The following is a 6,000-nucleotide window of genomic DNA, read 5'->3' as shown; positions in this document are numbered from 1 at the left end:
TGGTTTTCCCAGCATTCCTTTCTCCCCGCTTCTGGTAACAGCACACTCTCCTCCCTTTAGCGATCTGCTCCTTCTTCACTGTCCTTTCAATATAGCCCTGGTGGGACAGGCCAAGATAGTACCTTGCCCCATTCCCCCTCCACACACACTGCTGGGCACCTAACCCAGGATGGCGAATCATAATATCAAACCCTGCTGGACACAGTGGCAGCTCTAAGGGGTAGCCATGTGACCCAGGCAAGAAATATAAGAACTTCCTCAGAATATTTCAAATCAGAGGTAAGGAAGTAGCTTTCTCTTTTCTTTGCCTCTTGGACTGTAAGGATGTAGTTGGTAGCCATGTCACTACCACGTGGAAAAGTTTTAGTGAATGAGGCAATACAGAGAAGTAAGAAGCTGAGAAGAGAGATGAAGAGATGAGTGAAAGCCTAGATACATTTGAGTCTCTGGATTCAGGTGTGTCTGTGATCTGCCCTGTCATTCCCAGTTATATAAACCAATAAACTCCATTTTCCTCTTAAGCTTATTCAAGTTGGGTTTCTGTTACTTGCAAACAAGAGTCCTAATACAAGCTGGATGTAAGATAAATGTACAGAATTCCATAGCTTTCACTTTTTCTTTTTTTGAAGTATTATAAAGTAGCTCCCTTTTGTTTTATTTTCCAACACTTACTATGAAATTTTTTCCAAATACCATATGATTTCACTCATATGTGGATAAGGAGAACAGATTGGTGGTTACCAGAGAGGAAGGGGGCGCGGGTAGGGCAAAAGCAGTAAAGGGGCACATATGTATGTATGGTGATGGATAAAAACTAGACTACTGGTGGTAAACACGATGCAGTCTATACAGAAACTGAAATTTAATAATGTACACCTGAAATGTACACAATGTTTTAAGCCAATATGACCTCAATAAAATAATTTTTTTCAAACATACAGAAAAGTTTAAAGAATTCACAGTGAACATCAATATACCCACCGCATAGATTTTACAATTAACATTCTATTATTATATTCCAATAGCTTTGTTTTATTTTGGCGATAATAGAAAGGGGGGGGGGAACGTATTCCAGTCACAATAGTGGAAAAAGATATGTGAGAAACACCACCCGGCACAGACAAATAAAACCCGCACAAAATTCTGCTCTGTCTAAACGAAGGACCAGGAAAGGAGTAACCAGGCAAGACGGAAAATTACAGATAACCGACTCACTCTAGCCAAATGCCACAGAAAAAGTGCGGCGCCACCCTCATCCACGCCTGCAATGGCGGAGTGGGGCTCCCAGATCTCCGCCCTCAGCGGTCTACAACGAGGCGCCCATCCCCATCTCCCCCATCCCACCCCTTCCCCTCAGTGGAGACCACGTGGGGAGCCTGACACCTTCCCCCCCACCCCCAGGTGTCGGCGTAGTATGCCAGTCTTGGCACAGAACAACCTTAGCTGACCTGCCGATGTCCCAGAGATGGTACTACTACAGATAGAATAACCTAGAATTTGGGAAATGTATCGATATCAGACGGTTTTGAGTTTTCCGGCTTTTTCACTTTTGGCGCCAACCAGGCCCCTGTTAGTCGAGTGGGGTTTCCCCTGAAGGGATTGGTCAGATCTGCTGTCAATCATCCTTGAAAGCCGTTAAAAGCACAGGAAAGCCTCCACGAGCACAAGTCAGCCTTAAGAAAGGGCGTGTGTTGGTAGCGTGTTTGCGACAGGTCTTCTTCCGAGCCCTGAGGTTTCGAGATCGGACTAGATGGAACGACGGCAACAATAACAAATTCTGCTGGTCCAACTGAAGCGGTAAGTTCAACACCCTCCAGATTGAGAAACGCGGGGAGGGTGTCCTTTAGGAACTTAGTAAACGTGCGCGTGCTTTCGGGCTAAGAGACCCTAAGCAAAGCCGCCTCTTCAGGCAATGTTAAGTTATTCTCCGTGTTGTGCTTCCTTTCGTCATTCTCAGCTGTTTAGAAGAGGTATGTTAGAAGTTACAGCCTTTATCTACCCGCAGTGTGGAGAATTTAGGGAAAAGCGTGTTAGAGCCGTAGTTACCTGTCGAGAAATCTCTCCTCGGCAAAGTGGTGACCACAGGAGGACCCTCAACAACCCTAACACTGTAGGTGATGAAGAGGCCAAAACAGAAGATAGGGACCTGGTCCAGCTCACATGTGAGATCGTACTTTGGCAAACCCTCCGAAAAAGCTGGAGGAAACTTTAAGGGGAGTCTATTTCTCGACATTTAAGCTAGCGGGGGCGCAAGCCATCGTAATTTAAAAGGAAACTTAAAAGAGCATGTCATACTTCCAGTTTAAATTGTTAGTCTGAACAAATGTGTTTTTCTCCCCAAATTAGCTTTAATCAGAAGAAAAATAAAAAACAGAGCCATAACCACAAGGGATAACAGGGAAGGGTATGATTCGCAGGCCAAAATTTTGAGGATTTTCTTGAAGATATGAAAGAAATAGGATAAAATTGGTTGAGAAACCAGAGTCAGTGAATCCATAACAGTGTACAGATATGGGAAAGGTCTGCGGTAAAAGGGAATTCTCTGTTTTCTAACATAGTCCCCAAGTGATAGATGAGGGCACAGTGATCTGGGTTGGGGGATGGGAGTGATGCTGGGGCCAACTCAGAAGACAACGGAGAGTAAATGAACTTGTCAAACTTAGATTTAAGTCCAAATGATTGTGAAGAATGTGTATAGGATGCTTGAGTAAATTATGAAGAAATTATTCCTAAAAAGATCAAGCCTAATGAAACCATTAATAAAAAATTAATAGCAAAATGGAAATAAATTTCTGGAGAGAGGATTGGTGTTAGAGGATGGTAGTAAAGATGGGACTTCTGCTTTTGCTTTGTTATGGTTGTTTTACAGTGAGAATGAATTCATGTAATATTTTGGCAAAAACTTTAAAGTTTGGTAATATTTAGCGTTGCTGGGGGCCAACCCGGTGGTGCAGCAGTTAAGTTTGCAGGCTTTGCTTCAGTGGCCCAGGGTTCACCAGTTCAGATCCTGGGTGCAGACCTAAGCATGGCTTAGCCATGCTGTGGCAGGCGTCCCACATATAAAGTAGAGGAAGATGGGCACGGATGTTAGCTCAGGGCCAGTCTTCCTCAGCAAAAAGAGGAGGATTGGCAGCAGATGTTAGCTCAGAGCTAATCTTCCTCAAAAAACAAAGAAACAATTTAGTGTTGCTCATGGTGTGAGCATTTAGCAGTCATTCTTTTTTTTTTTTTTGAAAGATTTTTTATTTTTTTCCTTTTTCTCCCCAAAGCCACCCCCTCCCGGTACATAATTGTATATTCTTAGTTGTGGGTCCTTCTAGTTGTGGCACGTGGGCTGCCGCCTCAGCATGACTTCATGCGTGATACCATGTCCGTGCCCAGGATTCAAACCAACAAAACACTGGGCCGCCTGCAGCGGAGCACGCGAACTTAACCACTTAGCCACGGGGCCAGCCCCTTAGCAGTCATTCTGAAAGTGGGAGTGTATGCACAATATTTCTGAAGAGAAATATGGCAATCTATCAAAATTTTAAATATACCTTCTCCTTGACCCAATTCTACTTCTTCAGATATACCCTCATAAATACTTTTACACATTCACAAAGATTTATGTTACAGGATGTTCACTGCTGCATGTCTGTAGTAACAAAAAACTGGAAATAACCAAATATCCAAAAAAATAGGGGCGTTTAAATAAAGTGTGGTGTGTGTTTGTAGCCCTTAAGAAAGAATATGTACTGTCATAGGAAGATCTCCAACGTATATAAGTTTAAAAAGCAAATTGTAGAGCTATATGTACAGTAATGATACCATTAAAAAAATACCAAAGCTTCCTGTTTGTATATAAACAAATGCATATGTACGTAAATGTTGAGGAAGGATACACACAAAACTTAACAGTGAAAGGGACACTTCCAATTTTTATCCTATATTCTTCACTACCGTTTGTTTTTTTTTACAAGAATGTTTGTCTGTTATTTGTATGAGTAAACAAAATTAAAAGATAACCATTAATAGAATGTAAATAGTATGTAGAGTTTCCCAACCACTAATAGTTGAAAAAAAGGAAATTCAGTCAGTCCAGCAAAAGTAAGGAAAGGGAAAAAGAAACAATAATAACGTGTGATAAATAGAACTTTTAAAAAAGTGACATGAATATGTAGTACATCCATATAAAGTATATTATGCTGCCCTTCAAAATGGTGAGGTAGATTTATGTATACTGACAAGGAAAGATGTCCATGATATAATATTATGCAAAAAAATTAAAGTTACAGAACAATTCATATAGTATGATTCCTTTTTTTTAAAGCAAAAACTCTGTGTTGCTAAATGTATAGAAAAAGATCTTTAATTAGCAAATTGTTAACTGAAGTTACCCTTGAGGAGTGGGTTTTGTTTGGGCAGCAGGGAGTAAGGGGTGATGTCACCTGATTCTGTAGTCAAAAGTTGTTGAGACCTGGACATTTCTAGATGTACGGCTGATCATATTACTCCCTTCCCTGCTTGAAACCCTTCAGTGGTGACCCATGACCTGCCGGATCGAATGCAAACTCTGGAGCATGGCATACAGTGGTCGGCATGACCTGAAACCTGCCTGCCTCTCTGTCTTCATCTCCCGCTGTACCCACCACTGGCCTGCTGCGTGTCAGTGACCAGCATAGTAATATTTGCATTCGCTTAAAAGGGCCATGATTTTTCTCATACGTCCATGTCTTTGTACACACTGTTCCCTTTTTCAGGTAACCTGTAGGTCTGCAGATCTCACCATCCTGATACTGTAAATTAAGTTCAGATTTGTAATAATTAATAATACAGATTACAACAACTTTAAGTCCCCATCTTGTGGACCATGGAAAGTTTATTTTTCTACCAGGTTGGAAACTTTTTATTACATAATTTTAATACATATGAAAGAATATGTGTGACAGCTTATGGAGCATTAGAATAAAACAAACATCCATGAACCCATCATCAGCTTAAGAACTAGAACATGCTTTTGAATCTACCTAAATTCTCCCCCCTTGCTTCCCCAAGAGCAATCCCCTATCCAGGATTTTGTATTTATTATTTCTCTTCTATATTTTAATGGTTTTACCACATTATATATCCATAAGTTTTCCTTTTTTCTTTCTTTCTTTTTTTTTTTTTTGGTGAGGAAGATTGGCCCTGAGATGACATCTGTTGCCAATCTTCTTCTTTTTGCTTGAGGAAGATTGTCCCTGAGCTAACCTCCGTGCCAGTCTTCCTCTATTTTGTATGTGGGATGCTGCCACAGCATGGCTTGATGAGCAGTGCGTAGGTTCACACCCGGGATCTGAACCTGCAAACCCTGGGCCACCACAGCAGAGTGCATAAACTCAACCACTATGCCAATGGGACTGCCTGAGTTTTCCTTATTTTTGAGCTTTACAAAAAGGTTAGCAAATTGTATATATTCTCCTCTGATTTGCTTTTTTTATGTAACTTTATTTCTGTGATTTATGCATGTAAGCAGTAATTCATTTTTCAATGCTGTGTAGTATTTTGTTGCATGAATATGCCACAAATTATTTAGCCACTTTATTGAAGAATAGTCTCTTGCCATTCTTTGAAGTCTGTATCAAAGGTGATGAGGACTAGGAACAGAAAATCCTTAGCATGTCTTTTTTTAAGTAATTTTACTGGGATTATAATGGTTTGTAGCATTTGTAATTTCGAGTATACATTGTTTATTAATCTTAGCATGTTTTAAATCACTTCCTCCTTTGTGCCATCGGTTAATATTTTCATATCCCTACTTTTAGCACTTAGTATATTCAAGGGCAAGGATTAGCAATTTTTTTCCTGTAGAGGACTAGATAGGAAATATTTTAGGCTCTGTGGTCCATATGGTCTGTAGCAACTACTGAACTCTGTTGTTTTAGCACAAAAGCAGCCACAGAAAATATGTAGATGAATGAGTATGGCAGTGTTCCAATAAAACTTTCTTTATAAAAACAGGCAGCTGGCTAGGTTTGG

The 6,000-nt window shown here is 40.5% G+C and overlaps 1 protein-coding gene across 3 annotated transcripts in view; it reads left to right on the top strand.

The window, feature by feature from the left end:
• Positions 1–1,627: 1,627 nt before the first annotated feature.
• The window catches only part of CUL4B (cullin 4B), a 44,017-nt gene continuing 39,644 nt past the window's right edge, over positions 1,628–6,000 (top strand). For all 3 annotated transcript variants that reach the window (XM_070606076.1, XM_070606074.1, XM_070606070.1), the window contains exon 1: positions 1,628–1,797. The gene's annotated coding sequence lies outside the window, so the exon portion shown is untranslated. The remainder of the gene's footprint in view (positions 1,798–6,000) is intronic.

The sequence above is a fragment of the Equus przewalskii genome, chromosome X, assembly GCF_037783145.1.
Source record: "Equus przewalskii isolate Varuska chromosome X, EquPr2, whole genome shotgun sequence".
Lineage (NCBI taxonomy): Eukaryota > Metazoa > Chordata > Mammalia > Perissodactyla > Equidae > Equus > Equus przewalskii.
The sequence above is the reverse complement of the archived record's forward strand: the minus strand, read 5'-3'. Positions and strand labels throughout refer to the sequence as shown.